This window comes from Ovis aries, chromosome 3, assembly GCF_016772045.2.
Source record: "Ovis aries strain OAR_USU_Benz2616 breed Rambouillet chromosome 3, ARS-UI_Ramb_v3.0, whole genome shotgun sequence".
NCBI classification, from domain to species: domain Eukaryota; kingdom Metazoa; phylum Chordata; class Mammalia; order Artiodactyla; family Bovidae; genus Ovis; species Ovis aries.
In genome coordinates, this window is record NC_056056.1 from 19770669 (window position 1) to 19783297 (window position 12629).

Consider the following 12629-nt stretch of genomic DNA (forward strand, 5'->3'; position numbering starts at 1 on the left):
GAAGAAGCTTAGGCTTACAAGGGAAGAAAAATCTCAGTCTGGGATACAATGCTATTAATAAATATTCCTACGTGAGAACTATGAAAAATAAGTAATAACTCAGATACTAAGAATAACATCCATCTATATAGTTCCACCACCTCTCTCATTCAAAACATAAATAGAATTTACAAAGGCATACACTTGGCATAGCAGATTTTTTAAGTTTGTCATGCACAACAAACAAAAGTCTAAACAAAAGGAGAATCACCCTTTCTTAAGAGTTTTCAACTAATGACTTGATAATTACATTCTATCTTACATGGTCCATTTCATGTAGTTGATGAAAAAATTAAAATTCTGTGTATAGAATTCTTCAGATTTAACCTAAAAGGGATGGCCAAGATCCACAATTAGTCCCAATGAAAGGCTGAGAAACAAAGGATTAAAGAGAATGTATAACCAAGTAATAAAATATGGATACTTCAATTTGTAACCCAATTACTTCCATAAAATAATGATTGTTTTTCACTTTTTTGCCCTTGATACAACTTTTTCCCACCAGATACCTCACCCACTGAGGTCAACATTTATCCCAAAGGAAATAACACCCAGCAGGAAAGCCAACCTCATGGTAGAGGCTTTCAGAAGAGAGAACTCTGGGCTCTTACAAAATGGATCTATCCGCCTGTGTATTCTGTAATCAATTAAACAAAGAACAAAACTCATAGTGGAAATTATTAAATCTAGCTTAAACTTTTTAGAGAAAGGAAGGCAGGAGGAAGAGAGTTACATCAAAGAAAAATGGCCCCTAATATCCTCTTCAACCATTTAAAAAAAAAAGAAAAAAGCAGATGTTAGATATAGCCATATAATTTAGTTTTATTATTTTGCCTGATTAGAAAGAGAGTGATCCCACCACTCCTGCCAAAGGCTATGGGGCTCATGAACAAGAAAAACAACTCTTAATGACCATTAAAAAGTACCACTGAGAATTTTCTTACAAGCATAATCTATATAATTCTTAAAAACAGAAGGAAAGGTCTTGATACACTAAGTGGTTTGACTAACCATAAAAGACAAATCTTGAAGAAATGCAAGGCATTAAAAAAAAAAAAAAATCAATGTAGACCACTTTAAAGAAACTGTTCTGATATTAAGCAATTTTAGGACAGTCGCTTGAAGTCAACAAATACTGATATTAATTACTACTAGATATAAAACACTGTGCTAAACCAAAGTCCCCGACCATGGTCTTACCCCCCAAGGAGTTAAAAAACCTAACTGGAGCAGATAGCGTGTATGTGTGTGCACACGCATGCACATGCACACACACTCAGCTGCTTAAAGAAATGGACTGAGATTGCACTGAGTCCGTGTGGGAGACAAGTGAGGGCCAGATGAAACAGGCTGGGTTGGGATAAGCATATCTGAAAGGACTTCCGGCTGCAATGAACATGTGAGCAAACTAGGAAAACCACGGGGCATCTTCTGAGAGTGAGAGTTTAGGCACCGGAGCTACAAAGGAATCTGCTTTCCATCAGTCACAAAGCTGCAAAAGTGCAGCTCTACCACGTGCTGCTGTATGACCCAGGACAGCAGCCTTCTCTTTCAGAGAGGAACAAGGTATATTCACTATTAGCACTTTTCCGGGACGTTAAGATCCAAGGTAGGTTCTTACAGGAGGGTCCAAACTTCACCTGTTTTAAGTGCTTAATTTCCAGTACCTAGAACATTGCCTGCCAAGTAGCAGGTGTTAAGGGTTTCATAAATAAATCGATTCATACATAAAACACATATGAATGCATTTAAGATTTCCAAACAAGACTTAAAAGGTCTTGTCTGGCAAAAGTATTTTTTAAATTGTCTAGGACCTCACAATAGTTTCACATTTAAACCTTATATCAGTCATAAACATGGGGTTCAAAGACAATGAAAAGATACTACTCTGGGTTTACTGACTATTCCTGGGGGAAGAGATGTAGGAGTATCAAAATATCAGACCAGATCTGACTTACTTTCACGTGGTTCTTTTTAATTATGTTTCTTGATTGTTGTCTGGATTCTAATGGAATTGTTGCAGATTGCCTCTCTAGGGACAAGTCTGGCTAGGTAAATAATCTCTGCCATCAAATTCACGACCATCAAATTTTACAGGAGGAAATAGTTCCATCAAAAACAAGAAAGTCTAATGGGCTCATTTTATTAATCACGTTTCCCTACTTCCTACTCAGAGAAAAAAACATCAAAATGATGATAACAAAGTTGAAATTACTGATTTAGCTGGCATTAACTAGAGGTTTTATCGACATAAGAGCTTTCCGCAAAGGTCTACCCCCAATAAGTTGCAAAAACAGTGGTTGGCTTAAACAACAAAGAGAGTTTAACCACATCATGCACAGCTCTGATGTATCTGTAACGACCACAGTATTAATTCATGTGTAAAATTTCCTCACCATCCTTACTCATAAAATGTTAATCCTTCAACTAAGATTTTAAAATAAATTAACTTATTCTTAAAATTCAGGCTTCACAACTTGAAGAAAACATCTTTTTTTTTTTTAAATAACCGACATACTATTACTTACTATCTCAAAAGTTTCTAGGTTTTCTGTAGTATCATTATATTGTTATATTCTCTGCTGCAGTCAAAACGGATTATTCTTTGATGATCTACATTTTTACGCAACTAAGAGTTTTGTTTCAGAAACCTGGTGAAGATTCTTCTATTTTAAACTTCAGTGATCTATGATATTCCACTGTTTATTCATAAAGAGTTTTCTAAAGTACAGGTTAGTAAAAGTACAGAATTGGAAACTGACTCAACAAACTGCTATAAAGGATACTGAGGTGTTTCTCAGCAATTTTAATGACAACCAATTTAAACAGAAATACCTGTCCTCCAAAAGAGAGAATCTTTATTGGTGTGCTATGGGACGCCCTTGACTCAAATGCAGCCAAGTATCTGCTTGCTCTAATCCATTTGGGGAAAAGAACCAATTTGAAGGTACATGAAAATACATGCCACATGCCCAAGATTATTTGTCTGCATGATTACAAGCTACCTGTAAGAGGTTAAGCATATATGCCTAGTTTAAAACCTCAAAATTCTCGTATATTCTGGTAACGGACAAAAATGATGAAGAGTGGGGAGGAAAGACAATATTCAAATTCTCAGAGAGTTGACAGAAAACGGTATCCCTTCGCTTCTTCTTTTTAAAAACCAATGTACCACACCTAAAGCTGGGTTAAGGCAGAACTAAGTATTGAGGATTACTGGATGGATGGTTTTAATAGATCGAGGGTGATTAACAATTACTGACATTATTAGAGACAAAGAACCAACTGTACTAACTCAATATAGATGACAGTCCTTTCCATTTACTTAGAACAATACTGAGAGTATTTCCTACTATTAATCTAAGTCACTGACAATATAGAATAGCAATTAAATATGAAATTGTTATCTTGAGTTTTAAACTAATTATCTAAAAACAATTTAAAAAACTTTAGTAACTAAGAAAACTCTTAATTACTCCATTTAGTAGAACTATATCAGCATATAATAAATAACTTCCTTCTTTTTTCACAGTAACCCTGAATCAAAATGGGAAATTAACTGTATGTAAAATACCCAAGTGGTCTAATACATCTACCAGTTAAAGTTTCCCCCAACTAGAATTTTAACCCATATCTAATGTGGACTCTGTTACTCTCACTGTAAGGCCAATATTCTTTATTAGAAACTGCTGGGGCCAAAAAGCATCTGAAACTCAGAACCTTAGGCATTTTCCGAAAGGTAACAACAGTATGTATACTGCTTTTACGTAAAGTCTTCAGTGGTGTCTGGGTCAGTGGTCCATAACTAAACATATTAAAAGTTTTCTGAGGCAAAATCCATACATCTTCATGCTAGTGATCTGGATAAACAGACTATAAACAGTCTTGTCATTACATGTCAGATTTGAGTCCTAATGAAGCATTTCTGATTTTGCCGCCAATAAGTTATAATAAAACAGAACAAAACAAAAAAACAACTAAGGGCTTTTTGGACTTCAGAAGGGCAGATCAGAGATGATGGAGTATACTGTACTGTAAATATCATTAACCACTATTAATGATGATAATTTTTCTAAATGGAAAGCCTCTACCTTCAGAAGGGGAATGGGATTTTGCCAACTAAGACGACCAACCCTGCGTACATAAACTCAAAGGCAAACTTCCTTTTCAAACTTTCCCTCCATTATAAGCTGAATGACACCACTAGCACCAGCATGTATTTTCAAATTCTGACAGCTGGGGATTACTAATAACCGATCATAAATAAGCCTAAGACAAGAGAGACAGCTGGGTGAGCCAAGGGAGTGACCATGAATTTGAGCATGTAATTGCATTTGCAACATAATGAGCTGCCTAATTGCATATTCAAGTTTACATGCATTTGCGTGAGTAATTATGAGTCATTTAAAGGTACCTGACTTGTAGTGCTTTGTTCTCTCATTCCTAAAAATCAGATTAGCAAAAGAGCGATTTAATTTTAACATTTAAAAATACTTATTTTAAAAAGGAGAAAAATTATTATCCACCATGGTTTCAATTTTCATTCCGTTTTTAAAAAGTAGTTTAGACACTGAAATAAAATGATAATAAAATAAAATAATTGTTTAGTTGCTAAGTCGTGTCCGACTACAACCCAATGGACTATAGCCTGCCAGGCTCCTCTGTCCATGGGATTTCTCAGGCAAGAATACTGGAGTGGGTTGCCATTTCCTTCTCCAGGGCATCTTCCCCACCCAAGGATTGAACCCGCGTCTCCTGCATTGGCAGGTAGATTCTTTACCCCTGGGCCACCAGGGAAGCTCGATCATAAAATAAGGCCAGGTGAAAAGGAAACAGTAGGATCACTTATGCTACCCTACCACCATCAGCTGACAAACATTTTAGTGGCACACTAACTATATATTATATCCTCTCCCTCCCAAGCCTAGTTAAAATGACAGTAAATCAATATAAAAGATAATAACCTGCAAGGACAAAAAGAACAAGAGAAGAAAATACAGTGGTTAACAGATTTAACACAGCATAAATTACAGAGGTAATAACAAGGAGGAGACTAGATTTATTCCTTAGAGTCCTTGAGACCCAGCACTCCCAGGCTCCATGTATCTGGGAAGACAGGCCTGAACAGAGGGGAGATGACGGAGTTGATGAAGCCCCTTAAGAAACCAGAGGACCGTTCCCTGGAGAGAGTGAAGGAAAGCTGCTCCACGTGCGTGGATACCCAGCAGTGGTGACTTGAGCTGTAAGGCTGGAATCGACAAACTAACTGGCAGCCTACACATCAAAGTACGTGGCCCTCCACCCCGTTTCCAACCCAGGAGCCATACGCGTGCTGCTGGGCTTCCATCCCTGCCAGCTGAAACCCCCAGCACTCCTGGTGAGAAACTGGGGGATTCTCTATAGAAAACTAAAGATCCCCAAAGACAGCCTTCCCAAAGTCTCTATCTGGGAATTCTCCAACACAGGCACAGACCTCATTTTATTGCACTTTGCTGATACTATGTTCTTCAGAAATTGAAGGTGTGTGACAACCCTGTGTTGTCAGATGCCGATTAGCAGGCTGTTGATCCCTGGGATCAAGATCCCCTGGAGAAGGAAATGACAACCCACTCCAGTTTTCTTGCCTGGGAAATTACATGAACAGAGAAGCCTGGCAAGGCTACAGTCCGTGGTGGTCACAAAGAGTCAGACACGACTTAGCAACTAAGTAGGAGTGTGTGTGCTCAGTTGCTTTCTTGGCATCTCATGGACTGTAGCCTTGCCAGGCTCCTCCGTCCACGGGATTTCCTGGGCAATAATATTGGAGTGGGTTGCCATTTCCTTCTCAAGGGGATTCTTCCTGACTCTGGGATCAAACCATATCTCTGGCATTGGCAGGTGGATTCTTTACCGCTGAGCCACCAGGAAAGCCCCCCTCTTTTTTAGCAATAAAATATTTTAAAATTAAGAAATGTACATTTTTTAGACAGAATGCTCTTGCACACAATATAGTATAATGTAAACATAACTTTTATATGCACTGAAAACTAAATGCATATATCCACTGGAGATCTACTGACTTTGAGCTTGATGATATTCAGAACATGCAAGCTTAGTGAACACCAAATAGTCCTGCTAAATTGAGGAAAAGGGCTTAAAAGAATTACTCTCAAGTGAACCATGGCCAATTCAAGAGAGCAAAAATCTTATTCAAAACCATGACATTCCTTCATAAACCAAATGTCTTCAAGTTCTCTTTTAAGTATTCAAAGCTGTACTATATTTAACCTAAGTATTTCTAATTTGAGTTAGAATGAAAAACTGTTCATTTTTGCTTTTTCCAAAAATTACAAATAGTCATTAAATAGTATGAAAAAGTCCTCAGCTTCCATCTTCCTTCAAAGCTCAAGAAAAAAGGAAGAATCTTAACATGGTCCTTCTTTTTTGAAGTCCACTGTTAAATGGGGCAAACGTGCTCTCGCAGGGTCTCCTCCTCATTCTCTCCTAGAGAGCCTGACTGTGGCTCTGCAGCAAGTATCACTGGATGTTTATCATGTTCCACGCAGTTTCCTCAAGTTCACACCCAGAGTCCACAGCTCCAAAGACTCCAAGCAATGTTAAAATCTTCTGCTTCCAGTCTTTTCCGGTCCCAATTTCCTAACTATGCTAAAAATGCTCAACCTTGACGGCTATGTCTGCACATAAGAATACATGCCAACAGCCCCATGGGTGCTAAAGGCACTCGGCCAATTTAATCATTTGAGAATGTATTTATCTTTTTGATCACACACCTGGTAACACCCACTCTCCAAGATCTTGTTTTGTCATTTTATTCCTGCCAGGAGTTACACAGATGGTTTTAGTGTGCTATCCTGGTTACCACATCAGCAGTTTCCTGGTTCTATCCTACTTCCTTACAGGCAAAGGAATTTATTAAAAATTTTTCAGCATATTCTGATGCCTTCTAATTCTAAAGTCCATGTAAAATCTAAGGGTATCCTGAAGAAACTTGGCAGAGACATAGGAAGAGTAAAATGTTTTAAAATTAAGGTTACACTCCTCAACACTGCTATTTTTTTTTAGGGGGGGGAGTCCAAAAAATATTTTGCCCCAACATTTAGCAGTTAATATTTATCTACATACCAAAAAAAAAAAAAAATTTATCTACAAGGTACCATTTGGAACTAGGAAATCCTGAAGAATGCACTTTAAATTCAAGCAAAAGAAGATTTTCCATATATTCCCAAAGAAAGCCAAAGTAGAGCATTATACTGACAGAGCAAAAGAGGGTAAAAGAACCCAAGTTCAAGTCATAATTGAATAATATGTAATCAACTATAATGCACTTCAGTAATTTTCTACAACCCAGGTGAAAAGTCTATTTCAGATTTTAAATACGCGTGTTCCCCACTATGATGACAGACAGGATTCCTACACATGACAATATAATGGCCTTACTAGGATATACAGACTTCCCTGGTGGCTCAGACGGTAAAGCGTCTGCCTACAATGTGGGAGACCCGGGTTCGATCCCTGGGTCGGGAAGATCCTCTGGAGAAGGAAATGGCAACCCACTCTAGTACTCTTGCCTGGAAAATCCCATGGACGGAAGAGCCTGGTAGGCTACATCTATGGGGTCGCAAAGAGTCGGACACGACTGAGGGACTTCACTTGCTTTCTTCTTTCACTAGGATATACGGTATGTGTGTGTATGTACAAGGTTGTGGGAAGGATGCAGTATGTATGTTGTATTAATCTTTTCTTAGTGAAGTCTTAGGATAGATTTCAAAAACCTGACATAAATCTAATCATTTTCAAAAAGAGAAGTGCTTTACAAGGAAAAGCATACATATAATGACATCTTCAAACTCAGAATGAAAGGAAAGCTATGTCGTTTGATGGGGGGAGTGATGAAAGGGAAAAGATCACCTCCTATAGCAGAACCAAAAACTGGACTCCAAAAATCAGACTCCATGGTAACCAAGGCAAAAAGTGACGTATAATAAGGTAGAGGGACACTATTTACTTGATAAAAGAAGCGTACTAATATATCTGGGAAGAGAAGCTCTCTTTTAGAACTAAACTTGAGAACCATTTCATAGATCTCTCTCTAAGGAACTCTTAACTGGACAGTATTTCTTTAAAACACGTTTACGAAAGAAACTTCATATGACTGTTAAACATCAAAGAAGCATTAAACTGTAATTTATGAAGGTCCAAGTAATATGATCCAAGCAAACAGCTTAATGACTTAACTTGACTCTGTGTTGTCCAATACAGTAGCCACTAGCTACATGTGGCTACTCAGACTTAACTAAGATGGAATACAATGTAAAATTCAGTTCCTTAGGAACTGCAGAGTACATCAAGAGAAATGCTGGGCTGAATGAAGCACAAGCTAGAATCAAGATTGCCGGGAAAATATCAATAACCTCAGATATGCAGATGACACCACCCTTATGGCACAAAGTGAAGAGGAACTAAAAAGCCTCTTGATGAAAGTGAAAGAGGAGAGTGAAAAAGTTGGCTTAAAGCTCAACATTCAGAAAACTAAGATCATGGCATCTGGTCCCATCACTTCATGGGAAATAGATGGGGAAACAGTGTCAGACTTTATTTTGGGGGGCTCCAAAATCACTGCAGATGGTGATTGCAGCCATGAAATTAAAAGACACTTACTCCTTGGAAGAAAAGTTATGACCAGCCTAGATAACATATTCAAAAGCAGAGACATTACTTTGCCGACTAAGGTCCATCCAGTCAAGGCTATGGTTTTTCCAGTGGTCATGTATGGATGTGAGAATTGGACTGTGAAGAAAGCTAAGCGCCTAAGAATTGATGCTTTTGAACTGTGGTGTTGGAGAAGACTCTTGAGAGTCCCTTGGACTGCAAGGAGATCCAACCAGTCCATTCTAACGGAGATCAGTCCTGGGTGTTTTTTGGAAGGAAACTCCAGTAATGCGAAGAGTTGACTCACTGGAAAAGACTCTGATGCTGGGAGGGATTGGGGGCAGGAGAAGGGGATGACAGAGGATGAGATGGCTAGATGGCATCACCAACTCAATGGACTTGAGTTTGGGTGAACTCCGGGAGTTGGTGATGGACGGGGAGGCCTGGCGTGCTGCGATTCATGGGGTCGCAAACAGTTGGACACAACTGAGCGACTGAACTGAACTGAACCGAGGCACACTGAGCGCATTTCAAATGCTCAATAATCAATCACACATGGCTATTTGCTGCCATGTTGGACAGAGCACATCTTGGAACGTTTCCATTAGAGAAAGTTTTCTGAACAGCACTGGTTTAGAAAACTCAAAGAAATGAGTGATGAATACCCATTAATAGGAAAGTAGGCAAATAAATTATGACATACCTATATAATGAAATATTGTGGAACTATTAAAAAGAATGGGTTTACTTTACATTTATCTGATCTGATCAGAATAATGTTGATATACCTTTGCAGGACAAAAATCTCTCTCAGAACAGTATGCATCATGAGATCCCAATTCTGCAAAATCACACGCTAGTGCGTGGGCAGGGTTTGCAGGATGGGCATGGAGGGAAAGAGAATGTACACCATCTTGTTAACAACGCTAGCGGGAGTGGCAGTTATGAAGGACTTCTTCGGTTCATACATTTCATTTTTTTTTAAATAAAGCATCTTTCCTAAAGTAAAACAATGTTCCCAAAGGCAGAGAGGCACACATACAAATGGAGTTACCAACTGATCAACAAGCCATACAACATCAAACTGAAACATCAATTGTTTCAGATGATCTTTATGAAGAGAAGCAGGGGTCCAGCCTATAATTCAGGATTGAGGCCCTTAGTGAACTTCGTATATTTGTGATATTGACTGAGAAGAGACCTTTATGAAAGACAAAAGCTCTTTTTTTCTCTCCAGAAAATTCAAGAACTTAACTCACTCACAACTTTCGTTTTGAGAAATATCAACCACAATCTCAGAAATGCAGATGATGCCACTCTAATGGCAGAAACCAAAGGAGTACTAAAAAGAGCCTTCTTGATGAAGGTGAAAAGGGAGAGTGAAAAAGCTGGGTTAAAACTCAATACTCAAAAAACTAAGATCATGGGCATCCAGTCCCATCACTTCATGGCTAATACATGAGGAAACAATGGAAACAGTGGCAATTTTTATTTTCTTGGACTCTAAAATCACCGTGGACAGTGACAGCAGCCATGAAATTAAAAGACACTTGCTCCTTGGAAGGAAAGCTATGAAAAGCCTAGCCAGTGTATTAAAAAGCAGAAATATCACTTTGCTGACAAAGATCCATACAGTCAAAGCTATGGTTTTTCTAGTAGTCATGTACGGATGTTGTTGGACGATTAAGAAGGCTGAGTGCCACAGAAATGATGCTTTCGAATTGTGGTGCTGGAGAAGACTCTTGACAGTCCCTTGAACTGCAAGAAGATCCAACCAGTAAATCCTAAAGCTATGGTTTTTCCAGTAGCCATGAACAGATGTGAGAGTTAGACCATAATGAAGGCTGAGTGTCTAAGAATTGATGCTTTTTAACTGGAGAATACTCTTGAGAGTCCCTTGGACTGCAAGGACATCAAACCAGTCAATCCTAAAGGAAACCAACCCTGAATATTCACTGGAAAGACTGATGCTGATGCTCCAATACTTTGGCCACTTGGTGCAAAGAACTAACTCATTGGAAAAGACCTTGATGCTGGGAAAGACTGAGGGCAGGAGAAGAAGGGAGCAACAGAGGATGATATGGCTGGATGGCATCACCGACGCAATGGATATGAATCCGAGCAAACTGCAGGTGACAGTGAAAGAGAGGGAAGCCTAGCGCGCTGCAGTTCATGAGGTTGCAAAAAGTCAGAGATGACTTAGCTACTGAACAACCACCTAATGATCACCAAGCCCTAAGGATGTATTACCTCCTTATTGTCTCTTCTGTGTCTTCCTTCACCACCCATTGCCAGTATCTCAGAGGGAGCTCACAGAACTTTTCCTGATCAATTACAATCCTAACTCCTGCTTCCCTGGTGGCTCAGACGGTAAAGAATCTGCCTGCAATCCAGGAGACCCGGTTTGATCCCTGGGTCAGGAAGATCCCCTGGAGGGCTGCAGTCCATGGGGTCAAAAAGAGTTAGACAGGACTGAGCAACTAACAGGCACAACCCCTGCTTCAAAGTCACCCCTTCCTACAGGCAGAATAATCTTATCCCCATATCTGATCTCACACCCCTGAATAAAACCCATCAAAATCATGCCACTCCACTTTAAACCAAAACCAAAAACACTGTACAAAAGGTTTGGATATAGGCCTTTTTATCTCTCCAGTTTTACTTATCTCTTGCCCCTCCCTATCCCTAGAAAACCTAAGCTCCTTCCCAGTGCACTGAACAGATCTGAGGCTCTCATTTCAATTCCTGTGTGCAGAAAGCTCTCTCTTTCTACCTCTTCACTGGTTAATTCCTACACATCCTTCAGGATTCAGTACAGGGACTTCCCTGGTGGTCCAGTGGTTAAGAATCTGCTGTGCAATGCAGGGAAGTCATGGGATCTTCGCTCCCCAACCAAAGAATGAACCTGGGCCCTTGGCAGTGAACCACCAGGGAATTCCCTCCATTTAGTAATTGTGGCCATGTGATGCGAAGAGCCTACTCACTGGAAAAGACCCTGCTGCTGGGAAAGACTGAAGCAGGAGAAGAGGGTGGCAGAGGATGAGATGATTGGATGGCATCACTGATTCATGCACATGAGTTTGAGCAAACTCCAGAAGATAATGAAAGACAAGGAAGCCTGGCGTGCTGTAGCCCATGAGGTTGCAAAGACACGACTGAGTGACTGAACAGCAACAACAACAATTTTCACAACTACCTTCTAGAGCAATTTAAACTGCTAATAACACAAGTCAATCCCACAATCATCACCCAAAAGGGCATGGGGGAAAAGCAGATGACACTGAAGCAAGGAGACGGATAGACGGAGGCTCATTATATCCATCTTTACTCTTATGCATATTTGAGATATTTACATAATAAAATTTTGTAAATGAAGTGTCAAATACGCATTCCTTCAAATCAGCACATGTTCACTGAGGGCCCACGAAGTACTGGACATGGTTCTAGTCACCAGGGATACAGCAGAAAGTAAAACACACAAAAGTCATGCCCTGAGCGTGCTGACATCCAGGCACATGTGCACTGGAAGATAAACTTGCCTGGAATTTGAGAGGACACCATATTAAAGTAAAAGAAAGTCCAAGTCTTAGAACTTTCTTTTTGTTTTCTGAATTAGCCTGGGCTTTTAAAAGAACTTAACTCAAATTTCTTACCTATTTGTATAACTTGTCTATTTTTAAGTTTAAAAAAGAAAAAACAAAACACAAGAACTCCACAGTAGGTAATACGCATATTAGTCAAAGAAAGTGCCAGAGGATTCAGACCATCAGGCAAACTCAGAAACTAAAAACTGACCCCTGGCTGTAAGCACTACCTTCTACCACCACCTTCTAGGCGACTATACCAACAGGCCCCTGGAGTACCAGAGTGATTCCCATCTCTCTTTTGCCCGAAACAAGAATGGTAAAGAGATGAACCTGGTGAGCACCAAGACAGAAGGA

At 39.5% G+C, this 12629-nt stretch overlaps 1 protein-coding gene across 1 annotated transcript in view; it reads right to left on the reverse strand.

Annotated features, from left to right (window-relative positions):
* The window catches only part of NOL10 (nucleolar protein 10), a 94604-nt gene that overhangs the window by 37875 nt on the left and 44100 nt on the right, over positions 1-12629 (reverse strand). The gene's annotated exons all lie outside the window — the stretch shown is intronic.